We start from the raw sequence: 14,387 nt of genomic DNA, 5'->3' as shown, positions 1-14,387 counted from the left end.
GCCTTGTCCCGCACTCCCTCACTAAACTCCATAATAGTAGAGGAATACTTGCTTGGCCTATAGTCCCGCCAAAACCCCTAAACCGTCTCCCACACTGTAGTCCTCAACAAACTGTTCCAAAGTGAGAATAACTGACAGTATGCTGGTATAGAATCATATTTCATATGTTTCGTCAAGATCGTAGGCCATAAAAAATAATCAAGTTCACAGAACATCTATTGAAATACACACATCATATATCAGACACATCCGTAGCTGTCCCAATCCTTTCACAGCCACTAAGGATTTCAAAACAAAACATGTTAAAGGTATTTATGACCTAGTTCAAGGTATTACAAACCCACTTCAAATATCCGTTGAGGTGCATCCACACCATTGCGATAAAATTAATGTCTGGCATCCTGTATCCGAGGAATGTTTTGGGTTGTTGTCTGGGATTACACTTAGATTTCAGGTGTGCTGGGCATAAGACATGTGCACTTGTGGGGCCAATGCCTCACAAACAATGAACCTCTTGGCAAATGCTGCGTTCATTATCTTTTCAAAGATGAATATGGCTCTAGGCCACTTTCATAGTTGTCCCCCCTGAAAAGGACTTTCACCCACTGCTTCAGCTGTTGTTTACGAAAAAGATGCCCTCTCTTTGAAAACAAAATCCAGTGAAACTGCTCAATGATGGCAATGCCATCCTTTGAATAGCATGTCTTTGATGTCCTCAGATGTCTCTGGGTCTGTTTGGCTTCCCCTTATCCATGTTATGGATCATAGGTAACAACCTAGTATGCAACAAAAACAGACCTTTACTGCACTATGCACACACATGCAGACCAGCACAAAAAGAAATGGTGACTCCTTTTTTTAAAACCCCCTGACATTCCAATTCTCCAAATGAAGTCAATTGGTTCCACAGACCAAAATAAGGGTGAGGTGGGAGTCATGCCTCACAGTACTATCGAAATGCTTAACATAAAACAGCACAAATCTCACTCATACAAGGACACTCGGACAAGGGAAACTGTACATTCTGACTAATGTTGCAGTACTCTCTATCCGTCCATAGCTCAATGAGCACGGTAGATGATTCATACATTTAATTGGATAAAAAGCAGAGATTTGATCTAGTGCACCTCAACTTCCATAACCAAGGAGTCAGTGATCTCCCACAGGCACCTACAAGTACAGCAAAAGAAGCACATAGTGAATGTATGTGTTTGGGACCGTGCAAATCCATACAAGTCATTTGATTTCCCATATGGAAAGAACACTACCATACCGGACACTGATTTTAATCAGAGAGGAGGGTACATTTGTGACCAAAACTCATGACTTTGATGGTGATGAATGATTTTTTAGGAGGGCAAAACATAAAATAATCTATGAAAAATATCAATTTTCTATGCCTAAAAAGAAATCAGGAGTCTCCCCACCTAAATAGGGAGGATTGTCATGTGTGGGCACAACATGCCAAAGCACCCCCAGCTCCTATGGTATACCCCACAGCACTCATCCTCATGATATATTATCCGCGCCTCTGGCTGTGCTTTTTCCCAGTATGACAGATAGCAAAATATTAGATGAGAATCTGCAAGTAACACCCAATTTCTGAAATGGTATACTTAGCCCCCATTACGAATGACCCGGTCTGGAAAAAAGTGCTGATAACAACGGTTACCAGCACCTTTTCAGGAGTGGATCACTTCGAGTCTGCTGGTGGGGGCTGTGAACTACCGGCAGGCCTGACCTTCTGGTAGTTCATGCCCCTACTGGCAGATAATTCACTGAAGCACTGGCACCGTTACTAACAGGAATTTACAGTTTCACCACAGCCTGTAACATCACAGTATTCCTAGGATATCCAGCAGCGGAAACAGTAAGCAGAGGTTGCCGGTGGCCTACCAGCAACCTCATAATGAGGGTCTTAGTGCCTAAAATCTCCAGCAGCTTGTCACTCATCTCTGAGTCTATAATTGTAGGCACTCTGCAGTACAAGAAAAGTGGAGAATACAGGAGGTACACATGTAAAGTAGCTTGTGAATTGCATAGCACAGTCAATAACTGCCTGGCCATCTTTAAAATGGGTTCCTTTAAATGCAGTAGCACTGGAGGTGGATGGGTAAAAAAGGTACCTACAAATCTGAAGTTGTTTCCTAGAGTACCATCGTGAGTATAGACATCAACAGTTGGCTTGTTGATCAGGGCCTATTGACATTTTTTATACTGGTTAGACCAAAATCATTTATGTGAAAGATGCCAGAAATGGTATCAATCCAATTAGCATGATACTCAAAGCACAGAACCCCAAAATTCAAATTAAGGAAAATGAGAAAGGTGGTCCAAACAGTATCACACAATTCAAAAATCATGAACGATTATGCAGAGGGAGCTGCATATTGCATTGGTTGTTAAGAGGTTTGTCTGAATGGATTATTTAAATGTGTCTAGCATCATTTCACATTGGCAGATCCTTTCAGATAACAATGCTAGACAATAAATTCTATCCCAAGCATACATCAGTTTTGGACTCCTGTAATGAATCCAGGAGGACGCAACCCTATTTGGGACTGGGGAGATGAACCTGCTAGTTCACATAGAGGACAGGGCAAGTGGGATCTTACTGGGAGTGACCCTTCCTTGGGGGGCAAGGAAGCCCCGGGTAAGGGAATTTCTTCCCCTCCCCGTGAGACAGAATCCCCATTGTTTATGCTGTTGAACCATGTTACACTGTAGAGGGATTTTTGACTGAGAATGGCTTGACTGCTCAAGCGCCACCGATCCTAAGGTCAGAAGAAGGACAGATGTTAAGTGTGTACATTATTTCTTTAAAAGGATGGCTTTTAGCTCTTTCCTAAACTTGCCGTAGTGTTCCTCCTTTCTGAGTTTGAGAGGCATATTGTACAATAGATTAGGGGTATTGGCAGCAGGTTTACAGCTGTCATTGCTCAGTCTTTTGAAACATATTAGTTGAATTAGGATTTTTCCAGTGGATCCTCCATGATGTGTATATTTCAATTCCACAAGTTATTTAGGCCATTAATTTGATAATCTCCAATCTAGTATATGTCATGTTTTTAAAATAATTCTCTTTTACTCCTGGAGCCACTTGTAGTTGTTTGAGGCCTCCAAAAATTAAAGTCTCTTGCTCTGAGATTGAGTATAGTCCTTTCCACCATATGCTGGGTGAGTTGCAGTTGATTGATCTAACCCGCATCTAGGCCTGTGCATACATTCGTGTAATCATTTGTTGAGAGGTGACTCATCCTCCAAACTTCAATATTTAGAGGCAATTACATAACACTTTCGTTTTCAGTGCATGAAGCTAAAAGTGAGATTTGCAAGACATGTGTATTCACCTTCTGTCAAAATGTTAACTCATGCCTCTGTTCCTTGCATGCTTTTCTGAATCATGGTCACGGGGGACTGATGGTATTAACACAAGCCTAAGGACCTATTCACAAGTTTGGATTTCAAGGAATATGATCACATGCATTTATACAGAGGTTGTTGTTGATCTCCAAGTCCTAAATTCTCAGGGATTGGTTTATCTGGATATTATCCCCTTTGTGTTTTCACAGCGTGAAAGCAATCCCATAATTTCCTGCATGGACCTAGAATGTGGGTGAGGAGGCTTCAATTAGAGAGTGGCTTCATATCCACTGTATGATATGGCACTTACACCTTAATACGGATCACTACTGGTGGCAGGTTAGCATCTCAGGGCTTTACCACTTGTTCTCTCATGAACCCAAGGTAAAGTCTGCGCTTATCTTGGGGAGGTGTCCAGATCAGTTATCATGAAGTTCGCTAATCCAGTTACTTGATTTGGTACTATTGCTCACCTATATTTCACAATTACAGGAAGTTTGAGATTGGATACAAGCTAGTAGAGTCTGCAGATCTGCATAGACTTTCGCAAGAGTGTGAGATAAATATTTTTTGAAGAGTTTCAGAACTCATCCCCTTTGAAAACTGGTGTTTTAAATGTCAGTTAGTGCCAGGGCTAGTATACAAATAGATTCATAGATAGCAAATTGAGGTAATTCAACCTTGACAAGGGAACCTGGTTCCGTGCCCAAGTTGAGGAAAGTTAAGAAAGGGCAGAACATGCTTGAAGAAATGGATTTGGAAATAATTTTTCTTGGAAATCTTTAGGTTTGTGGGGCCAAAAGAGAGTGAACAGTCAAAGCTATCTCCAAGGTCCCTGGTAGAAGTGTAGGACCTCTGGCGGTGGATCAATGAAATTGTAAAGAAGGAGGAAGAGTGGGGACCAAGTAATTATTAATAATACTTTATTTTGGCAGAATAAGCCATCAAAGTACATTTATATACATCATGTTAGAGAGTAAAATACAAATAAAACTAAAAGTAGCAAATAAATATACAACTCATCAAAGAAGTACACTCCATGATACTTTCAAATACACTCTACATTAAAATACAATAAACATTAGTATTGACTTTTCTTGATTTTAGTACTCATTGGAGGAATTGCTGAACAGCCCCTATTCCCACAAACTCACTATCAAAAGATTCAGGAGAAAGAGGTCTAGAGGTGCTGGGGATCAGCTTCCCTGTCATCGCCGCTAAGAATTGGAATTCCCTAGCATTGTCTTTGAGATCTGATCATTCTTACTGGACCTTTTCGAAAACCTTCAGACTTTACTTTTCACCTCTAAACTGCCAATGGACTGATTGATTTTGTTTCTATGCCTCTAGGCATGTCTTTTGACACTACTGTCTGTAAGCAGAGCCTTGATGCCCTTCGGTTTAGTGTGTGTAATAAATGTATGAATACATAAATAAATGTATAAATATACAGCCAGGAACATCTGTAAAATGAAAAGAAAGCCGGCCATCATAATCTAAAACCTGCATGTGCTGCAAACTCTCATCTCAGAACAGGTTATCATGCCATTTTCTTTCTGGAGAGGAGCGCCTGCTACCTTTTTTTGAAAAATGTGCAAGGAACTTGCTGTTGGTACTCTTGTTCAGAGAGGAATTGCCATAGCATTTCGGTGCTGGACTGCCCATGTGGGCGGGACAAAGACTGATATGCAAATAGATATTTCCCATCTGTGAAAGGTACAGTTAGCAAAAAGTGGGTGCTGCAAACTCTCATCTCTGAAAAGGTTATCATGCCATGTTATTTCTGGTGAGGAGCACCTGCTACCTTTTTTTAAATAATTTATTTTTCCTTAGTCACATTCTTTTGACAGAATATGATCAAATTCAGGGTAGTTTCCCATATGTTAGAACAGAAATGGCAATAAAAAGCATTTTGTTTTTGGCTGTTTCATGTGGCTGTTTTGGCCCACATGAAGAACATTTATCTAAAATATAATGCATGGGAACAGCATCAAACCCACTTCTAGGATTATAATTCTGGGCGACCTGAATCTAGGTCTTTACGTCCCCACTGACACTACTGCTACAGCAGTAGTTTACTCCCTCTCCAATCTCAGCTTCACAAATAGGGTCTCCACCCCAACACACACACACAAGGCAGAACCCTGGACTGGATAGCAGTCCTGAATAATCAAATCACAATCACTGCCATACTACCCTGCCCCTGGTCTGATCACTGCATTGTGTCCTTCTTCCTCCAGCCAATTAAACTACTACCTCCTTCTCCTCCTGTCCACCCTGCCAGCCTCTCACATTGCGCCTTCAGACTAACTAAATAATCCATCTCTCCTCTCCTCACACCACTCCTGCTGGAAAACCTCTATACACCAAACCTAGACACCCTAGCACACATCTACTCCGACACCCTAACTGTTGCCGTTAACATGGTTGCCCGGTTACTGCCTAGGAAAGCCAAACCTGTGGGTCACCTCAAACCTTGATTCACCCCAGACCTACACACCTTGTGCTCGAAAAAGAGACAGGCAGAAACCACCTGGAGAAGAACCCATTCGATGCTCTGAAAACTGCTTTCAATACTATTGCCAAGAAATACAAACTGGCTATCGTCACTGCTAAGGTGACCACTTACAACACAAAAATCTCCAACGCCAGCTTGAAATCACAAGAAGTCTTTAGAAGCGACAGAAAACTGGAAACTCCTTCCACACACCCCTCTTCCATTACCAAAGATGTGTCCTGGTGCAACAGCATCCAAAAAGGTATGCTAACTAAAATCACAACCATCCAACAGAAAATAAAGTCTGAACAAACTCTCATCACTTCCCCTCTCTTTCTCCCCTGCCAATATCCCACCCTCACACCCTTTCCACTTTACAGAAGTGTCAGAAGAAGAAACAGCCAAAATACACAATAAACTGAAACCCTCTAAATGCAAAGGTGACATATGCCCCTCAAACATCATCAAAGACTGTTCGGAAACACTCATCTCATTTATCACCAAATTAATAAACGCTTCCTTCTCCTCAGGCAAAGTCCCAACAAACCTAATCTAATCATGGATTCTCCCCCTACTAAAAGAGGCCCCTCAAATCGTAGCAACTACCACCCCATCACCACAGTACCCATCCTTCTCAATATCCTCGATATTGCAGTTTATGAACAAATCCAAGCCTTCCTGGAATCCAACAACATCCTAGGAATGCGCCAATCAGGTTTCAGAACAGGTCACAGAACTGAATTGGCACTGCTGGGCCTAAAAAAAACAGCTGGATGCCTTCAGAGGTGAAAGCAAGCCAGCCCGATTACTCCTCCTGGATTTGTCCACTGCATTTGATGTGGTGGACAACAACACCCTCTGCCACCATCTCAAGTCATCTGCTCACTTCTCCCAAGAGAGCACAACCTGGATAGCCCCCTTGGAAGGAAGAACCATGAGAGTCTTCTCAGACATTGCCAGTGCCCCTTCAATACCCATCCCATGTGATGTCCCACAAGGCTCTTGCATCTCCCCCTCCCTCTACAACATTTCCACCAACCCCTCTTGAACCTCTTTGATTCCATCGGCATATCCTATACCAACTATGCCGATGACACCCAAATCTTCCTCCCCCTCACTGGCACCTGTGACACAGATTCTTGCACAATCAAGACTATTTATGCTACTATTCAAGCCTGGATGGCCATGAATCATATCTGCCTCAACAACAAGATAACAGAGATCCTCCTGGCGGGATCTCCGACCATGCTGAAAAAAGTAGATCCCCAATACTCAGCCTTCACCATTCATGGCATCCACATTGCCGTCTTGCATTCAGTCAAAACTCTGTGTCTATCTGGATGCCTCCCTCAACCTCACCAGACAAGTAAACGCTATTGCCTCCTTTGCGGCTTACACAGCCAAGCCCATTAATGCTTCCAGACATTTCCTCACACGCACAGCCACCTCACCATCGCCAGAGCAATCACTGGTGCGAGGCTTGATTACTGCAATGCCCTATTCGCTGGAACCTCAAAACAAAATATCAAGAGACTACAGGTGATTCAAAACAATGCCCTGTACGCAGCGTTTAACATTCCCAGAAATGCTCACATTACAGCCGCTAGAAAGGAAGCACACTGGCTACCCACCTGGGAAAGAATTCTCTTCAAAACTCTCTCAATCATCCATAAATGCCTTATGAACACTGTCCCAAAATACCTGTCCCAAACAATTGTGAGACCTACCTCTACTAGACCAGTAAGATCGATCCACGCCCACTGCATTGTCCCTCCCTTGGTCGAACTAGCCAAAGGAGGAGTGTCCAGCTTCCCTGCAGTTGCAGCACATCATTGGAACGTGCTCCCACCTACCCAGAGAGTGATAGAATCCTACTTGCCTTTCCGAAAAGCCCTAAAGATTTGGCTCTTTGCCTCATTGACACTGTGAGATGAATGAAAGACTAAATCCATAAGCTATAAAACTTCATGTGTAATTGGTTCCTTTATAGAGCCCTGATGCCCCAGGGCTAATGTAAAAAATATATATATATATAAAAAATGTAAATGTGTAATTATCTGTCCTTAGGTCATGATATCCAACCTAAATACCCTTCTCTCTTACCATAAATTGTGATTGCACAAACTAATCCATCACTTTATTTAGTTAATTCCATGTCTTCTCTCGTAGAATCCCATTTGCACTTAAGAAGATTGCAAAATACCAATGTATAATTTATTTGTCAGAATAAAGCTTTTCTTAATGTAATCAATACAAGAAATCTTAGTTCGACAGTCCTTACCCAATATATCATTTAAGACCTGACGAGTCACCTTAGAATATAGATTTGTCCAAATTGAATGCCCAGGAGAAGGAGTTTTAACTTAAATGTATCTGTTGTAGATCCAAGTGTAAATATTAAGGAAGGAATCATCCCGTGGTGCACTTCTAAATAAATAACAAAGTGCTCCCTGAACCTATATCCGGGAAGGAACATACAATAGTAAAGTGTAGATAGAGAGTATGACTTCGAGATAGACCCAGCCATCTAGAGATTGATACTCGCTGCTATAGCAAAACAACGAGCAACTTCTCAACTCCATAAACGGCATAATGCAGACCTATTACTAATCCATGGAAGTTAAAGAATGATTATAACAACACAAGCTTCCATATTAAAGTCCTGAGGCTGTCCATTAACAACGGAAGGAATTTAAGAGAATACTATTCCAGTACCAACTAGGAGCGGCAGTGAGATTACAAGTTGCCCATTACTCAGACTGCATGGTAAAAAAAGACTACTAAGGAGTCTACTCTTCACTAATACTATATATTGATCGCCACCACAGACTATCTCAGCTCAAGAAATTTTAAGAAAATTCTGTGAAACAACAGCAATACCTAGAAATAACATGGAAAGTTAAAAGTGACACATAAGTGGAAATCTCCTGACAAATGTTCGCTATTAACAGACGTGGAACAGAAACATTTTGAGAGCACAACCCTCTGGAGATATACATAAGTGTTAGATGATTTAGAGGTCATAGCATCACCCCGAGGTCCAGTTTGCTATTTAACTGATACAACTGAATAACAGATAACCATCTAGGTTGAACACATAGTCACTATCACCATTGCTTTTGTTGATTCTGATAGACTGCACATTTTTGTGTTAGATACAGCAATCTATTTTTATAAATGTTTTTAACCTTAATAAACACATTTTATATTTGTTGATAAAACAGTATTTAAGTAATTTGGTACTCTTGAACTGTCATACCCTTCTCTCTATCTGCACTTTACTATTGTCTGTTGTAGATCCCCCATTTGGCTCTGTGTGGACAGAAAAAGACGACAACGACATAGGAAGGTGAAGAAAACATTTAAAGAAGATGCCTTCATTAACTTGTAGCAGGGTTTGGTCCTTAAATCCTCAAATTTCTGAGCCATAAAGCACAATAACCATTGGCTTTGTTCAGTTTATTTCTAAAATGTTCTTGTAACCAGTATGGATCCTGAGGACTGTGCCAGACTTACTTTCTGGGATTTAATATGTGCTTTCCCACTCCATTTCTTTGAAAGGGTTATCCCTCAATAGAAGCTCTTTACTCTGTTCAGTTGTCAACCATGTAGGGTAAAATAAAAGAAGCAAGTTCCACTGCTAATATTTTACTTTTAGAAACATTGACTGATAAGATATGACTACTCATAAACTCTGTGAATGTGTTAATCAGTGGCTGTGACATTTTAGGAGGACATACAATAAGGACTTGATCATCAGCATAACCTTTGACAGGCCTAGGTTTCCCACCTGTCATCGGTACATCTGCTGTCCTACAGCACAGCCTCTAAAGTGTTCATATAAATATTAAAAAGTAGATGGGCCAGGACAAGTCCTTGGCACAGCCCCCTCATAACATTGAAGAACCAAGTGTATTCTCCATCAGGACCATAGCGAACTGGTGTCTCTTCATCCTTCTGTAAATATCTAACAATAGAAAGCAGATGTAAGTCTGAAACAAACTCCCACAACACTGTCCTTCTGACCATGTCAAAGGAAGCTTGAAGGTCCATAAAGGCCAAGGACAGTGGTGACTAGTAAAGAACACATTATTTGGCAACTATCAGATACCACTTCAAAGCTTGGTCTTTTGTTTCAATACCCAGTCTGAAACTTTCTGCATCCTCTCAATATGACATTGTTTTGATGCAAGAGATAGCCAAATAACTTCTCACACGTTCTAATATTTAAAATAGGGGAACAATCACAGATTGTAAATTATTTAAGTCTTAGCCACATTGAGATACAAATCATTCTCGAGCCTTCATGCCTGAATCAGCTAGAGTCAGGATGCAATCTGGTAAGTGCCCACAGAAGTGTTGTCTTCAAACTTGAAAGCAATATGTGTGTCATCTGCAAATGAGTGAAAGTAGTGGGTTAGCTCACAGAACCTGGACAATGGGGCTTACACATTTTTAAGGAGGGGGCTGCCATTGCCCAAGTTCATACAGACCTATAACACTTAATGGATCATCAAAGATGTTTGCAGGAGTTCTACTGAAAAGACTGCCTGAGTGGCTGAAGTCAAACTAAATCTGGCACACTCTCATTTAGGTTTGAGGGAGGGACTGTGGACGTCACACCAGACATTGAATCTGTATTGTACTCTGGCTAAATATGTATGCGGTCAGCCTGCCCCTGTCTATATGGATTAAATGGAAATATCATTGGAATTTGATCACGTGGACGGTGGAAAGCTTTTGAGGAAACTGGCCGTGATGGGTATCTCAAGCACTCTACTTGAGATTTTCATCAATCGTCATACTGGAAATAATGCTTGCGTTTGATATGACCCCAGCGGAGAGCTAACAGTAAAATGTTCAGTTAAGAGTGGGGGCAGGCAGGCTTGTGTACTACTGTCAGGAATGGCACTCTGTCAAGAGTGGCACAGGGTACCCAGGTAGATTTTGGGTGGCTGTGCCGAAGTAAGGTAGCAGATAAGCACACACAGCAGGGAGTTAAACAAGAAAGAAGAGTAGGAAACTGTAGCTGTGAGCCAAAAGGGGCAAAAGATACAAAGTTACAAACAAACTGGATTCCCTCTTGGGGTGTATGCTGAAATGGGAAAGAGTGTTCCACGAACCTTAGGAAACTCCAGCCTTCTGCACAGATTGCTATAACAGAGGCCCACCTTGTATGCTCATGGCTGGGAACAACAGCAGTGGGTGTCTGTAACACTGAAAACGCGACAAGGGAAGGGGCAGAGGTTGCCTGCCGGAAGCCAACAGGCAAGCTCTGTACAAAGGGATTACATAAGACACATGAGAAGACAAGAACAGATATATCCAGCGAAAAGGAAGTCAATGAGCAATCTAGCAGAAGGAAATGAAGGAAAGGCAGTTAGACTGAAGTAGGTAACCTAAGGTGGAGTACAGAGGACTCAAGGAAGAGAACAAGGGAGCAGCAGTCAGGAAAACAGAAGGGCTGCAAAGTAGGAAGCAGGTCTGCAGTCAAGAGTGGGACTAGGTGCAGGCAAACTGTAGTGGACTGCGGAGGACTGTAGTAAGCTGCAAGGCAGGGAGTCCAGAAGAACAGGACAGAGAGAGATTAGTAGGAGGCGACAGACAGAGAGCCCAAAAGAATAGGGCCACGAGGTAGGGAGCCCAGAGGAGCAGGGCTGTAGGCAGCGGAGGGAGCAGGCTGCAAGGAAGGAGCCCAGAGGACAAGGGCTGTAGGCAGCGAAGAGGTGCAGGCTGCAAGGTAGGGAGCCCAGAGGACAAGGGCTTGGAGACAGCAGAGGTTTGCAGGCTGTAGGGCAGGGAGCCCAGAGGACAAGGACTGTAGGCAGCCGGAGTGAGGCAGGCTGCAGGGCAGGAAGCCCAGTGGACAAGGGCTTGGAGATAGCAGAGGGTTGCAGGCTGTAGGGCAGGGAGCCCAGAGGACAAGGACTGTAGGCAGCCGGAGTGAGGCAGGCTGCAAGGCAAGGAGCCCAGAAAAGCAGGGCAGCAAGGAGTGAGCCCAGAGGAGCAGGGCTGCTGGCTGTAGCGGGCTGCAGAGGATTGTAGTAGGCTGTGAGGCAGGAAGCCCAGAGGACAAGGGCTGTAGGTAGAAGGCAGCGGAGCGTGATCGGCTGCAAGGCAGGGAGCCCGGAAAGGGCACTGGATCAAAACAGGATAATGCAGCAACAGGACCAACATACAAAGTAGCAGGTCAAGGCAAACAGGAGGGGGGAGATCTCAAGATGCAAGACACTGTGCTCCTGCAGGCAGCTGCTTATATACAACCCTGCCCTGTTCTGAGGCAGGCTAATTGACAGCACCTGGGGCAGCACACCTGATGACAATCTGCCTCCTCCCTCTCTGGTCCTGAGCAGGTGGAAGCAGCACTGGCCGCTAGGGCTTCTGGGGATTGTGGTCCCAATAACGATGAATGAGAATAGCCAGGAATTGAGGACTGTAGCCAGGTGCATTATGGTAAATGTAGTTTATTGAATAAAATAAGAAAGAACCAAAGTTGAGCAAATGGAAATAAAAGACCAAGGCGTGAAAAGGAGTTGTTCAAGGAGTATTAGGAGGATAAATGAGTACCAAGTAGTCCATGATGGTTGCCAATGCGTGTGCCAGCGGCACGGGCATGACAGCTGCCAACTTTCTTATTTAATGTGTTTACGACTTATCAAGCTTTTTGGAGGGGATTACCCCTGACGTAACCAGGGTGAACACTAGGAGATTAGCGATAGGCAGCTATGCTGACAATGTCATCATCCTTGCACGGACTCTGCGAGTGATGCAGAGCCCAGTCACCACATAGATAACCTATATGTGGGAACTGGGATTGAAAGTGAATGTGAATAAATCACTGATGGTGTGTATCTCTAAGCTTACGAAAAAATGAGGCCTGTGAATTCCAAGGGGCAGAGCTGATACCCTCTTCTTGCTATGCCTATTTCGGAATTAAATATAATGATACCCTTACTTGGAAAGATTAGATAACTCACAAACATCTAGGAGGACTCGGAGACATAGGGCCTTCTTTAGATGTGATAACAATCTACACAGTCACCCAGTAGATCATATGGTGAATATCTATAAAGTGAAGGCTATTTCCATCTGGTTGCTATGGAAGATAAATGTAGGGTTATTCAAATAGCCTACCATAAAGTTGCAAAATACATTTATCTGTCAACTTTTATTTGTCATTCCTCGTTGTACCACAACATGTTTGCCTCACTTGGAATTGGGTTTGGGCTACCTGCCGGACTACAGTGAGGAATATCATGCATCCTTCTGGTAGTGAATTTGAGGAATGGCTACATTGATATGACTAGACCTCTGTTGAAGAGTTAGAGAGAAATCCCTTATAGTGATGTGATCCTTTCATTGCTGTTTGTTAAACTGCAAATAAACCTGGAAGGCTTGTGAGCCTGGCATGAGCCTCCGGACAGGATACCACAGGATCGAATTTCCTATTGCGGGCTCGCCCGTCTCAGGGAAGGATCTATGCTGGGGCATAGCGCAGTTGGAAATTTCTTGCCACTTGCCCAGGTTCATGTTAATTACTCCTTATGACTTAGAACAAATATTGCATGTTTTTTTTAACTCATTTCAGACTCAGTAAGCTTACATTACGACAAATAACAATAGGATGGTAAATGGGTTCACACACATTGGAGTCCATTTGGTGTGAATGTGGTTATCGAGAAACACTTGTTCACTGCTCATTTTTCTGTGCATTGTATGTTCCAGCTCGGAAAATGTATTTAATTCCAACATTACCCAAGAAGGGCATACACCAGTATACATGTAGACTCTCTCTTCCGCAGGTGGGCAATCCACGTTTGTTTTGTCTTTCATTATTTTAATGAGGGTTTTGTATAGTCTTTTTTAATGTAGATGATTGTAATATAATGTTAACATTGTATTGGCATATTGTTTTACTGCGAGTTGTATGTAACTCACGGATAAGATTTAAATTGCACTTGATTTGAACTGATTGGGTAACTCATTGTTGAAAGCGATTCTTTGGTGTTTTGTAGTATTGTTAAAGATGAAAAGTACAATTTAATAAAAACATTATTTTAGAAGTAACTAATTTCTAAGTATTGAGAAGTACATACTGTGAAAATCAGTCCACTTGTTTTCATTCTTTATTACTTATGATTTTATTTATTTATTTATTTATTTATTCATTTATTTATTTATTTGATTGTTTATTTGTTTATTTATTTATTTTGTATTTATACTGTGCCTATACCGGAAATGGTGTTTCAAAGTGCAACAACAAAAACGAGGGGGAGGGGAAAAGGGAAGAAGAAGAATAAAAAACAGTCCTATTAGGCCTTTTGTCTTGTCATTCGGATCGTGCAAGTGCAGTAACAAGAAGTGTAGGGGAGTGGGGGAAGAAGGGTGAAGTGCCGGTCAGAGCAGAAACACAATGATGCTAAGGAGGGAAAGAAGGTGCAGTTTGGAGTGGAGAGTGTGTAAGTGCTGGAGGAGAGCAGAAGGGGGTGAAGAGGGCCCCTGTGCTAGGCAAGTGATAAGGGGTGGC

This window comes from Ambystoma mexicanum, chromosome 5p (genome assembly GCF_040938575.1).
Source record: "Ambystoma mexicanum isolate Mex_15411 chromosome 5p, UKY_AmexF1_1, whole genome shotgun sequence".
Taxonomy (NCBI): domain Eukaryota; kingdom Metazoa; phylum Chordata; class Amphibia; order Caudata; family Ambystomatidae; genus Ambystoma; species Ambystoma mexicanum.
This window is presented reverse-complemented; position numbering follows the sequence as displayed.